At 41.4% G+C, this 20,772-nt stretch overlaps 1 long non-coding RNA gene across 1 annotated transcript; it reads left to right on the forward strand.

Moving 5' to 3' along the window:
- The first annotated feature begins 1,273 nt into the window (after nt 1–1,273).
- LOC140502052 (uncharacterized) lies at nt 1,274–4,276 on the forward strand. The gene is made up of 3 exons (XR_011966506.1): nt 1,274–1,391; nt 2,920–3,036; nt 3,983–4,276. It is a non-coding gene; the product is annotated as an uncharacterized lncRNA (long non-coding RNA).
- Nucleotides 4,277–20,772: the final 16,496 nt, after the last annotated feature.

The raw sequence follows: 20,772 nt of genomic DNA on the forward strand, positions 1-20,772 counted from the left end.
TTAGAACTCAGAATTTTAAGAAATGAATGTTAAGAGTTGTTTTTACATAAATTGAAAAAAATATAAAACTCCCCCCTGCCAAAATAAATAAATGAATAAAATGCTTTGCCACCCTTTAAGCATTATATAAACACCAGCTGCCTTGAAAACCCAAAGCTAATCACAGATTAGGAAGTCTCTGGCCCCTCTCCTGAAACACAATAGACTGTACTCAAGGCCAGCATATAACTGGTTATGAACACAGAATGACTGTATCTTTTCTTATACATTAAATATACCTGTGAGAAAAGGCTTGTATTTAGAAGGCCCTTGCCCCATGGAGAATCCCCTCTCTCTATACTAATCAATGTTTCCTCTTGCCTTGGCTTGTGACTAGTATTAAAATAAAGCCTTTTACTTACTCTAACCCTAAATTGTAAGAGGTAGCCAGAAGACCCAGTGGAGAGAGCGCCAGGCCTAGAATAAGGCTCATCTTCCTGAGTTCAAATCTGACCTCAGACACTTACTAGCTATATGACCCTGGGCAAGTCAATAAACCCTGTTTGCTTCAGTTTTCTCAACTGAAGATGAGTTGGAGAAGGAAATGGCAAACCACTCTAATGTCTTTGTCAAGAAAACCCCAAATGGGGTCACACGGTGGCTTAAGCAACAAAAACCTACCTTGTAAACAGTGGGCTTCCTTTCTACAACATTATTGTGGACAAGTTTTTAAAAAGAAGCCACAAGACAAAGTTGTCGCCATCACAGAGGTAGCATCCTGGTTGGGAAAAGCAATATGGCACACACATGAAAACAAGAAACTGTAGAAATATTTATGGAAAAGATAGGAAACTATATAAAAATTTAGCACAGACATGAACCCCATAACAGTTCAGAGAAAAGAGTGGCCAGTGGGCATGACCTGTGATTTCTGGGGGGTAGCTATTGGAACATCAGGTCATTTCAGCCCCAGTGTGACAACTGGATGAATGTGTGTGTGTGTGTGTGTGTGTGTGTGTGTGTGTGTGTGTACATGTGGGGGCAGGGGACAGGAATAATTCACAGAGCCACCATCACAAAGTATGTATAGCAGCCCTACTGAGTTCTGACCCTGACAGATACCTCCATAGATATTTTCTGGTATTTTAGGAAATGTCATTCTAACTTTGGGAGGGGAAAGGAGCTCTCTATTGAGTGGTAGATACAATAGCCTAACTCCTGTCCTCATGCAAGTTATTTTTTCTTTAAAAGGTGTTGAAACCATTATGAACACTTGATTGAATCAGGGGCTCGGTCTACTGACATCACTTCCTGGTCTCCTCAGCACAAAACAGTCACAAAGAGCTGGGTGCGCTCTTGACGCTTGGCTGGCAGACCACCCTGGCCAACTGAGAGGCAAGAATTTTGCTCAGGTGAATCAATAAATTTCATAAATTCATAAATTTCCTTTCCTTCCCTCAAGTCTCCTCTCTTTTTTTAAATTTAGTTTATTTTTTAAAAAACTTTTTCCTCAAGTCTCTCTCCACTACATTCTATCTACTCAGCAGCCAAAATGATCTTTCCAATGTGCAGAATCTTACCATTTCACTTGTGCTACTCCATAAACTCCAGTGGTTCCCTATTACCTCCAGAAAAGTACAATGGAGTCACATCCTAGAGTAGCTAGAACAATTTAACTGTCTGGGGGCAGTACGTTTAGGGACATTAAATGCCTCTCTAACTTTTGAGAGCATTACTGTGCAGCAAGGTAATAATATGCTAACCTATTTATTACAAGTATGAAAAGCCTTTTTTCATAACCAGATGCAAAAAGTTTTTCTTTAAACTTTCCATCAAAATATCTTTAAAAGAATCACTTAGATAGTAATTAAAGACTAAGCTTTGGTTACATAGAGGTCTCATTCCCTAATCTTGATATGTAATATAGGCATTATTCTATCAATTCACCAGGATCAATTTATGGCCCACGACGCTCCCAAGGGCTGTCTAATCAGATTAAAATGTAATTGGGAAATATGTAACAAAAACAATAATAATACAACAGAAGATAGACAACGTTGATGTGTGGTTTTCTAAGTCAATATGGACCTACAAGGATCCTTATTATGATTTAATGACCCCTATTTCTATCTGAGTTTGACACCACCACCCTACAAAAGAATTAAAGTACAAAGTCCCGTTTTAGAGATGGAGATACTGGGCAACAAGGGAGATTTTAAGAGAGTTTGTAAAATCAAAGATATTCTTCTGGATGGGACCTTAGAGGCCATCACTTCATAGAGTAAGAAACTAAAACTCAGGTTAAGTGAGTCTGCCCTGGATCACACATAACTATTGTTAAGGGCAAGATTTTAACCCAGGCCTTCCTGATTCTTGTCCATCACAAGACGCTACCCATGGTTGTATGACCTTATCTTCTTCTAAGTTCGATAGGCACAAAGAATCTTAATCTGAACATTCTGTTTTACTATTTGTTGAACAAAAATGACAGCTCTCTTCAGTAATATCACTTCTAAGATTCTGGAGAGTCAGGAGTGACCTCAAATAGACAAGTAGAAAGGAGGAAGTTTGTGGAACGCCTCCAGTGGAACAAGTGTGCTTAGTCCTTTTCTGGAGAAGGATGGGTTTTAAGGTTGGTTTGCTCTATTTTTCTCTGGTTGTCATTGTGGCCAATTCCAGGCTAAATCAAATAAAGCTTATTTATAGCCAATGCGTGAATTACTCCATTTCCTTTTACAACCAGAGCAAAGTCTTCGGCACAAATTGTTTTATGATACCAACATGTCAAAAGTCAGACATCTCCTGTCTGTAGTAGTCTTTTAATTTTCCCAATATTTTATGCATGATATGTTATCTTGTGGGTCAACCTAAATGAGAGACAAAAGATGGAGAGACAAAAGATGGAATAACTAATTCCCTTTCTCTGTTTCTCTCTCTCAGCCACCAGACTAACTGTACGACTTTCCAGCTCTCTCCTCCAAGTGCTGATTCTTGTCGCTGACTTATGAGGCTAGAAATGCAGGTCACCTATGTGCCTACAGCAGCACCTGAGAGCAGGTGCATCAAATGTCTGCCAAGCTCTTGTTGTTCGCTCTGCCCAAACCCAACAATGCCCATCCATCCATCGCCCACAGCACTATTAAGCCCAGCTTCCTACTGAGAGCTCTCTTGACATTGCCTGACCTGCCCAGTCTACCTTTGTGGCTCCTTTCTTGACAGATGGGACTGCACTGCTGAATGTTAATGAGACATTAATTCATGGCCCAGACTCTGCCAATCATTTTGAAAGAATTCCCTTCCAGGGCCACCCAGAATGAACAACTTGATGTTTTTAAGTAATCAGCAGGTGAAATCTCCTGCCAACCTGCCAGCATTGAGGGTACCCCCTAAGTAGACACAGAGGACATGTGTTACCCAAACCAATTCTGCTCAAATGCAAATCTGTGCAGAGCCTACTTTGATGGCAGGCACCATCCCCAGCAGCCCACTGATCATTCTGTTTAAAATGAATGTTAAATAACCTTTCAAGCAGCTGATAATTTACATAAGTAGCTAAAACATTTCTCCCTTCCTTTTACAATAAACCTCATTATGGGGGGGGGAGAAGGGGGGGATATGGCCATAAAGTGGAGATAGTTAAGGCCCACAGCTCCTTCTCAGAGACACAATTTCCCTACAAATAAGACAAAGGAAGAAGGTATCCTATTTCTCCATGAGAACATGACTGATAGGGAAAAAAAATATTCCTCTACCTTTTATTTGTCACATATAACATGGCTTGGGAAAAAAAAGAAATGGGTCAACTCCCTCCTTTCTTTGAAAAGGTAGGGGACAATGGAAGCCAAATGTGGAATAGAATGTCAGACAAGGTCATTGTGTCAGCCGATGTTGTTCACGATTTTCTTTGTTACAAGGAAAAGTTTACAGGAGTGGGAACAAGGGGTTTATCCGGAAATGAATGTGATGTTAAAACAAAAAAATGAATAAAACATTTTTTTCGTAGAAATAAATGTGTTGGAGAGGTAGTACCATGTGCTAGGAAGAAATGAAGGACAAAGGAATGAAGGAAGAAAGGGAGAGAAACAGTGAGAAAGAGACAGAGATGTAACCAGACAAAGCTGAAGACTCTTCCTGTATCAGTGAAGACTTCACAGCAGATTCCCCATCAAGAGCCTCAAGGAGCACTTCTAAATAAAGAAATGTTATGCAAAAGTCAAAGGCAATGCCCAGAACACTCCACTCACATTCTATCATAGGATCTATTGACACAAAGCAGGGCGTTGGTCAATATGACTGGTCAAAGACAGAGACAGAGGTAAGATTCCAGCCATCTGGAAATCTATTATCCGCAGGGCTAATGCACAAGGCTTTCACCTCTACAGATCTGGTTTCAGCTTTCATCAGTTAAAAGGGAGTTGGGTGGTCTTGTCTTACCCACATCAAAAAGACCATTATGCAGTTTTAACTAATGAAACACCCTTGTCTACATGATAAAATCAAGAGAGCATTGGATTTTCAGTCATAGGAGCTGGGTTCTAATTCTGATTCTGTTTCTTCTAACTTCTATGACCTTGGGTAAGACAACCTTTCTGCGCTTCATTTTCCTCAAGTGCAAAAGTAGGTAGATGGAGAAGTTCTAAATCCAATTCCCCAGAGAACGTCATTTTCATTTTCTATCCACACGTGGACCCTTCCAGGCTGGATGACCATGAGCAAAGTGTCCCAAGTGTTTTCACTCACCTCCCCCTTTTCTTACCATAATCTGGGAGGCGAAGCATTTAAGTGATGGCGAAAGGGAGGCAGCAGTGATTCCTAATCACTCTCATGAAGGCAGCAACCTCTTTCCCTCTAAAACTCCCTCTTGGCTATATACATATATACATATATACATATATATGGACATTTGCACTGGTATTCCTCCAACTGGTTTTACACTGCAGCTATAAAGCTAATTGTGCTGCAAACTAGTAAAGCAAGAGAGCAGCATGAGTCTCCATCATGACATTAGTGTGAGTCGAGGGAGTCTGGTTGCTAGAGTGGCTTTCCCTGTGTCTGTGTTTGTGATCCCCCATGTCCTATATGTCTGGGAAGGTTGAAAGCGTGAGGCCAGATGGCACATTACCTGAGGCCTTGGGCAGAGAGAACATACAAGGATTCAGCTGGCTCTGCATCACATCCCCAATGACAGTGGTATCCTTCAGTCCGAATGAATTCGTTTTTCTCTGTAAGGGCTTGTTACCTGAGATTCAGCAAAGGGGTGTTTGGGATAATCCTAATACATTAAAATGGCTCAAACCTCCATCTGGCACATTCCTCAGCAGCCAATCAGTCAAGAAATATTAAGCCCTTACTATGTGCCAGGCACTGTGCTAAAAAGTGGCAGAAGATAGCCTTGCCCTCAAGGAGATCACAGTCTAATGAGGAGACAACAAACAGACAATGTGTACAGACAAGCTATATAGATAGAGGGTAAAGAGGAAATAATTAACAGAGGGAAGGCACTAGAACTAAGTGGGACTAGGAAAGGTTTTCATGCAAAAAAGGGAATAGTGGTTGGGACTTGAAGGAAGTCAGGGAAGTCAGGAGGCAGGGTTGAGAAGGGAGAGTGTTCTAGGCTTGGGGCAACCAGAGAACATGCCCAGAACCAAGAGATGGAATGTCTAGTTCATGAACAGATATAGACCAGTGTCACTGGATCAAAAAGTACATGGAAGGGAGGAGAGCGTGAGAAGACTGGAAAGGTAGGAGAGAGCTCAGTTATGAAGGGCTTTGAACACCATACAAAGGATTTTGTATTTGATCCTGGAGATAATAGGAAGCAGACAACTACAGGTGGTACAAAAGACAGAGCACCTGGCCTGAAGCCACAAAGACCCATCTTCCTGAGTTCAAATCTGGCCTCACATATTTACTAGCTGTGTAACCCTGGGTAAGTCACTTAATCTTGTTTCCCTCAGTCTCCTCATCTGTCAAATGAGCTGGGGAAGGAAATGCCAAACCACTTCAATATATTTGCCAAGAAAACCCCAAATGAGGTCATGAAGAGTCAGACGCAATTGAAAAGGCTTGATGATTGAGTAATAAGAAACCACTGGAGTTTATTGAGTAAAGGGGGTGACATGGTCAGACATGTGTCAGAAAATCACTTTGGTGACTGAATAGAGGACAAATTGATGTGGGGAGAGATTGAGGCAGGCAGACCCATCAGTATATTATTGCAACAGTCCAGACATGAGGTGATGAGGGCCTGCACTAGAGTGGTGGCAGTGTCAGAGGATAGAAAGGCGTGTATCTGAGAGATGTTGTGAAGGTGAAATCAACAGGTCTTGGCAACAGATTGACATTGGGGGAGGAAAGAAGGGGAGACATAATGAGCAACTGAGGATGATACTTGAGTTGGGAGAATGGCAGTGCTCTTGGCAGTAACAAGGAAGTTAGGGGCAGAGGAGAGTTTATCGGGTCACATGTCTTCCAGTTCAAGATGTCTGAAAGGCAGTGGGCAGTTGAGGATATGAGACTGGAGGTCAACAGAGAGGTTAGGGCAGGATAGGTAGATCTGAGAATCATCAGCATAGAGATGGTATTAAATTCATAGGAATTGATGAGATCACCAAGTAAAGTAGCATAGAGGGAGAAGAGATGATGGTGCATGCTAGAACCCCATGGGACACCCACAGTTAGAGGACATGAGCGGCATGAAGATCTAACAAAGTGCAAGGAGAACCAGGAGAGAATGGTGGTTTCAAAAACCTAGAGAAATAATATTATTGAGGAAAAGAAGGTGACTAACAGGGCCAAAGGTTGCAGAAAATTCAAGAAGAGGGAAGATAGAGAAAAGGCCATTGGATTTGGTAATTAACAGATCATCAAAAACTTTGGAGAAAATAGTTTTGGTGGAATGATAAAATCAGAAGATATATTATAAAGGAAATAAGAGTAGAGAAAGCGGATGCAACTATTATTGGCCTTTTATGATGAGTTTAGCCACAAAGAACAGAAGAGATATAGGACAGCTGTTAACAGGGATGGAATTATGAGGGTGTTTTGGACTTTTTTCAGGATGAGGGAGACAGGGGTGTGTTTGTGGGCAGGAGGAAAGGAACCAGTAGGCAGGGAGAGATTGAAAATGTGATAGAATGTGGATGAGAGAGGCAGAAATCTATTGAATGAGAAGGGATAGAATGGGATCATTTGAGCGGATAGAGGGTGGGACCTTGTTAAGGAACAAGACTATCTCATCAAGTGAGATAGGAGTGAAGGAAGAGATAGTGGCAGAAAATACTCATCACTATTGATTAGAGAAATGAAAATTAAAACAACTCAGAGGTACCACCTCACACCTGTCAGTTCAGCCAATATGACAAAAAAAAAAAAGGAAAATGATAAATGTTGAAGGGGATATGAGAAAACTGATGCATTATTGGTGGAGTTGTGAATTGATCCAACCATTCTGCAGAGCAATTTGGAACTGTGCCCAAAGGGTTATAAAATTGTCCATTCTCTTTAATCCAGCAATACCACTGCTAGGTCTATATTCCAAAGAGATTTCTAAAAGAGGCAGGGGGAGAGGAGAGAATCTATTTTTACAAAAATATAGCAGTTCCTTTTGTGGTGGCTAAGAATTGGAAACTGAGGGAATGCCCATCAATTGGCAAATAGCTGATCAAGTTGTGGCATATGATTGTAATGGAATATTATCGTGCTATAAGAAAGGACATGCAGGATGATTTCAGAAAAAAATTGGAAAGACTTATATGAACTGATACAAAGTGAAATGAGCAGAACCAGGAGAATATTGTACAAAATGACAGGAATACTGTGTGATGAACTGTGAATGACTTAGCTGTTCTGTTCAGAGCAATACAATGATCCAAGACAGTTCCAAAGGAGTCAGGATAATAATTGCAAAGCACTTAACACAGTACCTGGCACATAGTGAGACTATAAAATACTATTGTTATTATTTATTATTACCGGGAAGTGAAGTATTGACTGAACTCTTTCTTTTCCAAGAACTCCTGTAGTGCATCTCTCATCTCGTCAACCAACATATATCCCTGGGCTGGAACTGGGGATCCTCTCAAATGCTTCTTGTGACTCAGTATATCCCAACAGTCCAAGTGCTGGTAAGGGAACTGTGGGTCAGGATCTAGCTGGGGGTGCAATGGGTAGGTGTTGTTTATAGGTGTTCTAGATAATGCATTCAGATGTGATAAGTAATCATTCTGGAAACACTCCATCTTCACCAGTAGTGACAGGCAAGCTACACTATAAGTGACATTCCATTCCCAAAAAGGGGAAGATGGGTCAGATCCAGTACCCTAGGCTCTAATGGCTCCCTCTAGCATGCAACAGGATCTCTAGTCCATGGAATAGGAGATTGCTGGTGCATCTACCACAGCTTCTGCTATGACTAAAGAAATCAGAACTAATGCATCCAGACTGCTGGATAAGTGAGGTCATGATGGTAGCCACATTTGCTTAAGTATAGTCAAGCTTTTCCAAAAACTGATCCTCAAAAGCAGGAATAGTCCATGCCAAGTCTTGACTTTGGGTACAGAAGAAGTTGGTATATTTCCCTGACCCTGGTGGAACCAAAGCATCTACTAATTAGCAAGCTTAGCTCCAAAGGGGTTATAAAAATTCTTCTGGAATTTCCACATTATTTATTGGGGGGGGAGGGTGAATTCTTTTTGAGATAAGGGATGACCCAGCAGGCAGCCTTCTCTGATAGATGAAACAGCATGAAATTTACCTTGCCCTGGGTTGTGAGGGACTGAGAGGGGTAGAAGTCTACAAACAACATGAACTCACTCAAGAATTCTGGGAGGTCTTCCACCTGCCCAGTGAAAGAGTCTGGGTGGGGACAGGGTAGAGGGGAGGTTTCTTTATGTACTGACTCAGTTGTTGTTTGGGCCAGGAATTTACTTCCCACAGAATGGAAAATACATCCCTCCATGTGGCCAAGTTCTGAGGATTCTGCTCCAAGGATGGCCACAATGCCTTTATCAGGGAATGAGCCAGAACAGCTGGAGAAAATGACTCCTCTTACTGGAGAGTTTTCAGTACAGCAAAAAGTGCTGTCCCTGCTGGTTCCAAGAAGTTGTTTTAATGGGCATCGGTCAACACTGCCCTTTTGTCCAATGAGGGCTAACATATGGTAGCCACCAGGGCTGGGAAGCAGCAGAAGAAGAAGGGGGCAGATCCTCCTGGCAAAGGAAGGCTGAAGCAATATCAAGATGCATTTTAAATGAAAAGTCCAGCCAGGTGAGGAACCTAGAATCTTCCTGAACCTTAGATTTCAAGGAACTGGGATGGAGCCTCAAGCTGAAGAGTTCAAGCCAAGAATTCCATGACCAGAAAAGCCTTGCCCTGTGCCTCTGAATCAGGGCCATGCTGAGGTGGGAGTCTCCATCTCACCTTGTTAACTAGCTTCCTTTAAAGGTACAGAGATTGTGAAGTGAAGGAACAAGGGCTTATGAATGAGACTACCACATGAGGGAATGAGCCCCTGGGAGAAATGTGTGAGGCCACAGAGGGGTGTGACTTGGGATTGTCAGTTTCAATGTATGTGTTCTCATAAAATGAGGTGTTATGGTGTTTAATCACTACTGTTGGGTGGTGGTGTGCCCTATTTTGGGGTCCTTGATTGCAAAGTAATTGAAAACTGAAGGAAGAAGTTGTCTAAACAGAACATACATAAGTCATAGGTGTGAACTGTTCTGAAAACAGCTGTTTTTGGCAATATATAGTACACTTCAAAGGAAGAGATGCAGACAATCCTTCCCTTGTTGGAGAGCAGTTACTGTATGTTCCTTAAGTTATAAATATCAAATTAGATTTCATCTAGTACAGTGATATTTAGAGTTTTGTGGCTGTAGATCTGGAAGGAACCACAGAGGTCATCTAAGGCAAATCTTCCATCTTACAGGTCTAGGGAAATTAAGTGACTTACCCAAGGTCACATGTGCTGTTGTTTGTCCTTCGTTCTGGAAGAGGACCGTGACATCTGGGAGGTGATGCCATGACATACAAGTGAATTGGATTTAAGTGAGGAGGGCTGTGCAAAGTCCCCAGCCTCACTTCAGAAGTGGCAAAGCCCCGAATTTCGGTCCTGCAGCTCCAATCCTTGCATTAGGATATCACAGGCCCTTCACAAAAAGCAATCCTAAGCTTTGTTAAAATTCAACAAATGCCGTTATTCTGACAACAACCTCGACATTGTCCCTTCTATCTGACTGACCATCTCAAAGGCCGTGTTAGGATAGCATCTTCATTCCTGAGCCAGCCAGAGAGAACTAAGAGAAGATTCGACTCATCGGGAGCCAAGTAAACTTTTTAATTGACTGCTTCTGCAATCATTCCCTTCACAAAAAACCATTTCTAGGATCCCAAATCATTGCAGCTGCCATTGTAAAGTTTGATTTTTTTGTTTGCTTCTTTTGGGTTATGGGAAGTTTTTGTGATCTTCATTTGGTTCCCAAAAGCAGAAAAGATAGCGCAAGGTGACAGGCCTCGAGATCACATGTGGCCCTCTAGATCCTCAAGTACGGCCCTTTGATTGAATCCAAACGGATTTGTTCAGTGAAGTCTGGATTCAGTCAAAGGGCCACACTCGAGGACTTAGAGGGCCACATGTGGACTTGAGGCCAAAGGTTCCCTACCTCTGAGAGCAGTTGTCTGCAAAATGAACGCATTCCCAACTGAAATAAGCGATCTCCCCGAAAAGCACATCTCCCTCATTTGTTGTTCATCATACTCTGAGCTGATTTGCTGTTGTTATTTCAGGTGCTAACTTTCTGAGGCAGGTTCCTGGAGAACAGGTCCCCAGCTCTCCAGTTCCATTTGCCTTCCCCTGAGTTGCTATGGAAACAGGGACCTGTACAGTAGGACAAAGAGCAAAGGTGACAAGCTTTCCCAACGAAATGTCAACAAAGGACCCAACTGGGAGGGCCAGGAAATGTTAATTGCATCCATCAAAATGTTTTGCAGAAATATTATTAGCCAGCTGCTTCAGGCTATATTTATGGTACAATCTACAAAAACAAGCCCTAGAGAAATAGGGGCAAGTTAGCTACCTCTACTCTCTTTGGGTTTTTTCCCTCTAAAGAGGGTGGAGAAAAGGAAAAAAATCATGTCACCTATCCTGAATTCTATTTGTTTACTTAACACCACAAGCATTTTTAATGAACCTGTTTTTCATGTAACATAGAACGGATTTAAGATTTACTGTGCTACCAAAATACAACCAATAATTCTTGATTATTCTCACTCATGGAGAGGTTTCCAGGGCTCACATAATCCCAAAATTGCTTTACAGTAGATTTATACAGACGTATGTTATTATATAAAATTCTACAATGTGGTAAGAGATTGAGGAAGAGGTCCATTTCCACAGAGATAGGGTTTTATAGAAATCATGCTAATGGATCATTTTGTTGCTGTCCAGTCATGTCCAACTCTTAGTGATCCCACTGGGGTTTTCCTGGTAAAGATACTAGAGTGGCTTACCATGTCCTTCTCCAGCTCATTTCACAGATGAGGAAACTGAGGCAAATAGGGTTAAAACACATAGCTAGTAAGAGTCTGAGGCTGGATTTGAACTCATCTCTTCCTGACTCCAGATCCTGTGCTCTATCCGTTGAGTCATCTTGTTCCCCTAAAGGACCATGAGACCTTCTCATCTGACTTGTAGTTGAAATCACTCATAATGTTGTCTCCCTCATATGAGTGCCTTGAGAGCAGAGGACTGTGGTTACTTTTTCTCATATCCTCAGCTGAGGATCAATGTTTTCCATATCATTCACACTCCATGAATGGCCTGCCTTCCTTAAGTCTCTTTCCATTCCAATCCGCTCAGCTGCCAAAGTGATCTGACAAAGAAAAGGTTTGTGGTTCCCCATTACTTCCACAATCAAACAGAGAAGTCTCTACTTGGCTTTGAAAGCCCTTTACACTTTCCTCTTCCAGCTGTCTTCTCCACATTCTCCATAATCCAATGACTTTGGTCTCCTCACTATGGTTTGCACAAGTCCCTCCTCTAGCATCTGTGCCTTTTCAGTGGCTGTCCCCCCACACCTGAAATGCTCCTCCCTTCCCACTCCTCCTCACCCTTGCCTCTCAGCTTCCTTCAGGACCCAGCTCCAATCCCACCTTCTGCAGGAGACCTTTCCCTCATGCCTCCCCAGCCTCCACCACGCCGAGATGACTTCCCATTTACCACGCATATGTTTATAGGTATAGAGTTGTTTAAGTGCTTTCTCCAGCAGAAGGACAGGAGTTCCTTGAGGATGGGGACTGTGGTTTTGCCTTTCTTTGTATTCTTGGCACTTGGTACAGAGCCTGGCACATATTAGGCACCTAATAGATGCTTCTACTTCTTGTTGTAGGGTTTCACCTATTCATTTATGGTGGGTGGCCCTCCCCATTCCCAGTGAATTTATAGGTTTTGATTGTATCTTTGGAGGGAACACCCAATCAGTGAGGCAACAGATATCTTCTAGCATTTAAGTATATGATCTGTAGTTGTTCAGCCTTTGTCAGTCACGTCAGACTCTTCGTGACCTCATTTGGGGTTTTCTTGGAAAAGATACCGGAGAGGTTTGTTTGGTATTTCCTTCTCCAGCTCATTTGACATATGAGAAAACTGAGGTGAACAGGTTAAGTGACTTGCCCCAGGGTCACATAGCCAGTAAGCATCTGAAGCTAGGTTTGAACTTAGGCCTTCCTGACTTCCAGGCCCAATGCTCTATACATTGCAACACCCAGCTGTCCTTAAGTATATAATATATTCATATCAATGTACATTAATTGATGTATAAAACAGTATCTAGTCATTTTTTTACAGAAAATTCACCTATTTGCTTAAACTAATACTAAAAATGGTTTGCATTTCCCAAGCATATATTAACTGACAGTGGGAATGGAGAAACATGCTGGGTGGTAAGGGGGCTGAGGGAAGAAGGAGCCAGCCTTAGATTAAACATTTACTATGAATAATCCATAAAGTGGGTAATCAACACGCTTATAATCAAGAACTGGCCTTACATTGAAAAGAAGCCCCCTCACCCCAACCAAGAAAAAGACCCCAGTGGACATGCTAATTCCAGGTTGTGGTTGGATAGTGAGCGCTGGTTTCAACCACAGTCTCATTTCTTCAGGGTACAGAAATATCACATTAAGATATCCGCCCTGTGGCAAAGAGGGTATTTGAGAGCAGTGCAAACTCCATTTTCCCTTTCTCAACTGGAGTCCAGACACTCACTGCTTGGTGCCAGTGGTTATGATTGATTCCATTTCCAGAAATGCAATGCAGCTGGAAAGTCATTTTTCTCATGCTGGAAAAAGCCTGTATTATTCTATGTCTCTTCAGCACACACTGGAAACCATTATGTACATACAAAAACCTACTTTAATGCAAGATAAAGGAGACACATTTACACAAACAAAGGGCAAGAAATGCAAGTCCAAGTTTTTATGATAACATTGATTCGCAGGTATTTCATGGTACCCTGTTGATAAATAAATGACTGTTCTGAAAACGGTACCTTTTATGCAGTGGTAGAAAATGTATGCAAATCTTTTCAGTAAGGAAGATTTTTTTTTTACATGTAAATTTAGTATGGCACTAAGTTACTTTTTCCTTTGTTTATTTACATGAAAACAAGAGAACAGATTTGGATACACTTGAAGAGGAAAATGAGTAGAGATGCTCATATACTTTTAATTATTAAAATAACTTGAATAGGCTATGGACTACATCTTCAGTGACTTCAGTGGCCAGAGGGCAAGTGGACCTTAACAATAGGAACGAAACTGAAATAAAGAAATTTACCAGTCTTGCTGAGCCCAAGAAAGATTCTGAATAATTACATTGACATCAATTGTGAGAAAGATCTGAGTAACAAAACATAATCTTAAATATTGGTCATATGGTTGAGAAAGACAGAAAGAGAACAGACCTATATTTCTCAGGCTGTTTCTATGCTGATTCTTGGCATTAAACTGTTTATTGTGAGATGAAATGAAAGGAGTCAACAAATTTATCCAGGAAGTCACTAAATTGTTCATACCCTTTGACCTAGAGATCCCAGCAACGGGCACGTAAACCCAAGGAGGTCAAAGACAGAAGGAAAGACCTTCTATAGACCAAAATAGTCTTAGTTACACTTTTATGACAGAGAAACAAACTGGAAACAAAGTAGGGTCTGTTGATTAGAGAATGGATAAATAAATTTTTGCATTTGAGTAAAATAGAGTATCACTGAACTATAGTAGCTAACATTTGTATAATGCTTTCTACATGCCAGACCTTGTGCTAAGTCATTACCTCATTTGAAGATTTAGATGCAGTGAAATAGAAAATAAAAGTTAGGAGAACAGAATATATTATAACAAGAGTATAAATGAAAAGAACACGAAACCAAAGCTAGATGAGTAATGGTAATGACCAGTTTTGGCAGCAGAAAAGAGAAGAGGAAATATACCTCTGATCTTTCAGTGGAGACCTAATGGAGTTGCAGATTTGGGTAAATTTGCATTCAAGTTGCAGAATATTCCCTATATGGGTCAATTGGCTTTGCTTAATTTTTTCTTTAATAAGAAAGGGTTAATTGGATTTTGTATTGTATTGAGGGATAGGGGAGACATCCAGAAATGATGATGATGATGATGTAAAAATAGAAGGCACCTATAACACCTTTTTTAAATAAAAGAATAGATCTAGTGGTGGTAGCCTCTCGGTTCTACTTTTCTACAATTCATCTAAGTTTTGTAAAAAAAAAAAAATTGATTTGCATGGATTCAGGTTTTGGGGTGATCATTATCGTAATTATTATTTTTAATTGGTTAAATTTCTACAGGAAACATTGATGGTCCATGTCAATATCAGACTTTTACCTTTATCCACTTCCCATTTTTCAACATCAATACTTTGTTCGATATAGATGACCTGTATCAGCACTACATCAGCATCTATACATCAAATTGTCACCATTCTAATTCCCCACAGGGTCTTCTATTAAACCTTTCTTCCAGCTGATTTTGAACTTTGGTTTAGCTAGTTGATGGTCTGACTACATAGAGACAGCTGATTCAGAAATGACTCCCATATCAATAACCAGCTGCCAACTCAGTCTTCTCTCTGTCCTTCATTCATGAGACTCTAACTCTGGTTTCCGTGTCTTTCTACTGTCTTCCATGCCTGGAAGGCACATCCTCCTTACCTCTATGGTACAGAATCTCTCTCTTCCTTTAAAATGCAGTTCGGACACCATCTTCTTAACTAACCTCTTCTTGATCCTCCCAATTTCTAGTGACTTCTCTCCCAAACCACCCTGTATTTTAATGTTCTATGTGTTTGAGCGAGTGTGTGCACGCACATGCTGGAGTGTTTGTGCATGTGTGTACAGGATGCCCCAAAAGTCTAAGTGAAGCTTTAAGCATTAATAGACTCTTGGGCCACACACCCACGCATGCACACACACACACACATATATACATATATAAATTTTACATTTATGCACATATCTACATACCCTCATGCACATATATGTACTCATTTCCCATTACATTGTGAGCTCCTTTTGCAAGATGGGATTATTTCATTCTTTGAACTTGTATCCCCAACACCAGCATGATGCCCAGTGTACAGCAGGGGCATTTAATAATTGATTAATTTTTATTGGTTGATTACCACCAAGATATAGCCCATTTAATTGGATGTGTGTGATATTGCTCAGTGCTTACTATGACCAGAATTTCTCAGTTTTTTTTTCCTTTATTTTTGGAGGCAGTTGGGTAATCAGCAAAGGTACTAGAGTGGTTGGTTTGCCATGTTCTTCTCCAGCTCATCTTACAGATGAGGAAACTGAGGCTAACAGGGTTAAGTGACTTCCAGGGTCATATAGCTAGTAAGTGTCTGAGGCTGGATTTTGAACTCAGCTCTTGCTGACTCCAGACCCAGCATTTGATCCATTGCACCACCTAGCTGCCCTCCCTTAACTCTTTTCTCAAAGGAATGATTCACAAAATACAGGTGCTCAAAGGTTTTAGCTATGTCATAATAATAGCTAAAAAAATCATATAGTATTGTAAGGCTTGCAAAGTGCTTTTTATATGTATGATTCCCTCAACAATTCAATGGGGCAGTGCTATTATTATTGGCATTTTACAGATTAAGAAACTGAGGCTGAGAGAGATAAAATGATTTGCCAAAGACACATAATTCAAGATTCAAACTCAGGTCTTCCAAATTCAGTTACCCTATCCACTTATTGCCACACCTATACATCAAAGGCCATGCATTTGACTGGGCAGTGGAAGAGATAATGAACCTTGCTCCCCTGGGGTTAGCACTCTCCTTGTGCCGTTTCCCAGTTCATTCACCTACATGAAAGAGTTGGACTGGGGCTTGGATTTTCAAAGATGACCTTGAACCTGGGGTCTATGGTCCTGAAAGGTGAGGAGGGGCTGCCCCTAGTGTCATGCAAGCAGGAAAGTTCTGAGTAGTATGCCACTCTTGGTCATTGTTTATTTCTTAATCCTGAAACAAATCCTCCAATGAAATTTCTCTACTTATTCTCCTGTGCCCTTTTTAGCTGTAAAGTCACCACGTACCAAAGTATAAATTGACTTAATTTGGAAGATATTTCAAATTCTTCCTATGGTTTCTCTGTCCTCCCATCCTCTGGAAGGTATTGGAACATGACTGAAGTTATCTTTATGTTCTTTTGGAATATGATGATCCTGAGGAAAGTTATAAACTTCAAAGAACTCCCATGAGGAAGGTCCAAAACTAGAAAGCCTCATATTACTTAAGGAAGAAAATCTCTTCAAACCAATCTTAAAGGTAGGACTAATGACTGACAGGTCTCTAGGCCAGTACAAGTTAAAGTTAGCTCAATTCAAGGAGCACTTATTAAGCACCTGTTCAGGTAATGCACACAATAAATTCTTAAGAGACCAAAATAAATAAGAGGGTAATTACCTTCACTGAACTAACACTCTAGTGGAAGAAACCACTTTAGAAGACTTGGGTGCAATTAGCCATAGCACAGCGGCAAATCAACCATGATTCAGGAGGGGTTTTTTGTTTGTTCGTTTACCACAAAGACTGACTATGTGTTTCCACGGACCAATAGAATCCATGGCTAAATTTACTAAAGTTGAAGCTATTGACCCTTTCCCTTCAGATGCCTTCAGTATGTTAGCATTAAGAAACTTCAAGAATCTTAGCTATGTAACACTGGGCAAGTATCTTACACCAAGGAAGCCTCAGTTTCCTCATATGAAAAATGAACCCTATGTAATTACCTAGCCTTATGCTAGGCAGCATGGGGTGGTAGAAAATAACCCTGGATTTGGAGTCAGAGAACTTGGATTTAAACTCTAGTTGGATCACTTATGAACCATGTGACCTTGGGTAAGTCAGAATGAGTCAACAGTGTGATAGGGCAGCCAAAAAAGCGAATGCAATCCTAGACTGCTTTAACAGAGGCTTAGTTTCCAGAATAACAAGATGACGGACTTACTATCCCCTACTCCAGTCAAACCACATTTGAAACTTCATGCTCAGTTCAAATTTTTATTGTTGTTCAGTTGTTTCCAACTCTTCATGACCCCATTTGGGGTTTTCTTGGCAAAGATACTAGAGTGGTTTGCCATTTCTTTCTCCAGTTCATTTTACAGATGAGGGAACTGAGGCAAACAGGGTTAAAGGACTTGCCCAGGATCACACAGCTAGTAAATATCTGAGTTCACATTTGAACTCAAGTCTTCCTGACTCCAGGTCCAGTGCTTTAGCCACTGCACTACCTTGGGGCTATGTAAGAGATTGATTTGAGAAGCAGTGGGTCCCCCCTCCCTGGAGGTCTTCAAACACAAGTATACCTAATTATCTGTTAATGCTGCTGAGGTGAGTCTTGTGGTTCAGAACTAGAGAGTCCCTGAGGCACCCTCCAACTCTCAGGTGCTCTGGTTTCATAATCTGTTCTCCAGATGCTTCTACGGTACAGTGAAAAGAGCACTAGCTCTGGGATCAGAGGACCAGCAGAGACAAGCTTGTCTCTGGTGCTTTTCTCCATCCATGTGACCCTAAAGCAGGTTGTTCGCACTCAGGAAACTGGCCTCCGAGGACCCTTCCAGCTCTCCATGATTCTGTACCTCTAAACTCCCTCACTCAAAATCCATCTTCTAAACAGCTGCTTGGAGAAAGATCCAGTTCATTACTTATTTCAACTGATTAATCAAGATTTACTTACTAAAAGGAGAAAGTTTTGAAAATTCTCATGAGAAAGAGGGTCCCTTCTAGAAATAGCAATAATACTTTTCTTAGGAGAAAACAAAACAAAACAAAAAAATGGGGGGAAAACCACCCTTCCTTGGGTGTGAGGTCACCCAGGAAACAACTATAATGAAACCACTGTAATTGATTCAAAGCATCTGGTTTGCTCAGTAAATGAAGCCTCCTGATTCTTTGAGGAGGAGTCAGCAGAACAAATCATTTCCTCCTCCAACAGCCAGGGAAACTGACTCCCCAAACAAACAGTGATGCTCTTTGGTCTGGCTCCTCAGATTATTTCAAACAAGACCTGGGGCTCAAAAGAAGCATTAGATAATCTTTCCAGCTGTCAGCTGGACAGTCAGCTTGGGCCCAGCCACATCTGGGCTTCTCTAAACATATGCTCTTGTATTATGCTACATTTCTCATTTTAAAGCTAGGAAATCAGATTAAATTAGCGTACCACGGAAATGGGAGGGGAATAAATGGGCTATGAATGTCTTCAACAGGAATCCTGAAGTACATGCATTCGATTAGCAGCAACTATCAGTTTCAGAATTCCTCGTACCTCTTTGTTCTCCCTATTTTCAGCCCCGTCTCGGGCTGCTCCTGAGGGTCACAGTTAATGAAATAAATATACCTTAAATGATGGAAATTGAGTTGGAGGCTTTTAGAATTCTCTTTTCATCATCTAATTACATGGATGGCATTTATGGGTAGCCTAACTCCACGTTAATTCCCTTCTCCATCTCGCCAGCTATCACACAAACTGTAAAACATCAAACTGTGAAACCACAGGGTAGGTGGGTGGGTGGACTCCACTAGAGAACTGACATCAGCTTCCTGAAAGTCACTCTTTTTTTTTTTGGTGGGAGGGAGTGTTCTGAAGCTACCTATAGCATCCAGAAAGCACCTTAAAGGCCATGGGTGAAGGACTGCTCAGATCTTCAACCCCTGGCACGTGTGGGACGTAGAGGAGGCATCAAGGCTTCCTAGTTCCAGATTAGGCCTAACAGTACAAGTAAAATTGTCAAAGGAACCTACAACTTCCATAAAAATCCAGGATAAGCCTCTTCCCTCCATGACGATCCCCTATGCCCGGATCATCCCATCACATTCCATGACGATCCCCTATGCCTGGATCATCCCATCACATTCCTTGATAATCTCCTATGCCCAGCCAACACCATCACACTCAACAATGATATTATAGCCTCAGTCCCCCAATAATGGGCAACTAGATGGGGCAGTGGATAGAACACTAGACCTGGACTCAGGAAGACTCATCTTTGTGGGTTCAAAATCCAGCCTCAGATACTGACTAGCTGTGTAACCCTGGGCAAGTCATTAAGCCCATTTTACCTCAGTTTCCTCATGTGTAAAATGAGAAGGAAACGGCAAAGCACTCTAGTATCTTTGCCATGAAAACCCCAAATGGGATTATGAAGAGTCAGTCGTGATTGAAACTACAACCTCCAACAATGGCCAGAAAGTCCTATAGTAATTATACACAGGATATATATATATTTGGGGAGAACTATATTCATATTTATATATATATTTATCATTGTTCTTGATAAATTGACTAAAATTTGAATGCTTTTTCCTTCTTAGCATCCTTCCGACCCTTTCTTTCTGTCTCTAGGATCAACTAAATTTTAGAGTGGTAAGAGAGCTAAGGAATTATGCCATTTCTCTGCTAGGCCACCAGCCCACTCTCCTGCTGCTGGTAGCCCTTCTGCCTTCTGCTCAAGTGCTGAGGAAGAGGAAGACTTCAGCTATCACTGGGAAGTCTCTTCAAAACCTTCAGTGCTCCCAAAGTGGCTGCCCAGTTACATCCATCTAAAGGTTGCTACGCAGTCATCAGGGAAGCAAACACAAAAGAGACAGTGGTGACCCTGAGCTCACAGCCATCATTGGCCTGGTAGGAGACAAGGTAGGCTTTCTCCTCCGCCACCCCTTCCTCAGCTTTGGGGAGGAATCTCAAAACAATCCCACCTCCTTAAAGCCCCAAAAGAAAAGGGAACACCAAAAGAGTGGGTCTCCTCTTTTCTACACCCACTCAAACTCAACTCAGTAACAGCACCACAGCCAATTTAAAAACTTTTCATCGTTACACAATATAAACTCTGTACCCATCTCTATGGACTAAAAACAGGAAAAGAAATATCAGTACATGTTTCAGGCACTGTTCCCCATTCCCAGGCCAAATAATCCTTATTACATCCCAATAATACTGGGCACCCAGAATTTCTCCAATAGATCCTTACCAATGTATAAGACAATCCAACTGGAGTCCCTAACTTATCTAATGATAGGACAGACAAGCTTAGTTCAAAAAGAAAGAAAATGAAGTCATCATGTGTGGGCCTCCCATAAGCGATTAATCAGTTGGGGTTGATTGCTCTAGGTCTCTAGGCCGGCAGGCAGAACTTATCCTGTACACCTGAGGTCCATAAGGATCTCATGATAAAGCAAGCAGTTTAGGCTTTCTAAAAATCAAAAAAAAAGTG

The sequence above is a fragment of the Notamacropus eugenii genome, chromosome 4, assembly GCF_028372415.1.
Source record: "Notamacropus eugenii isolate mMacEug1 chromosome 4, mMacEug1.pri_v2, whole genome shotgun sequence".
NCBI lineage: Eukaryota > Metazoa > Chordata > Mammalia > Diprotodontia > Macropodidae > Notamacropus > Notamacropus eugenii.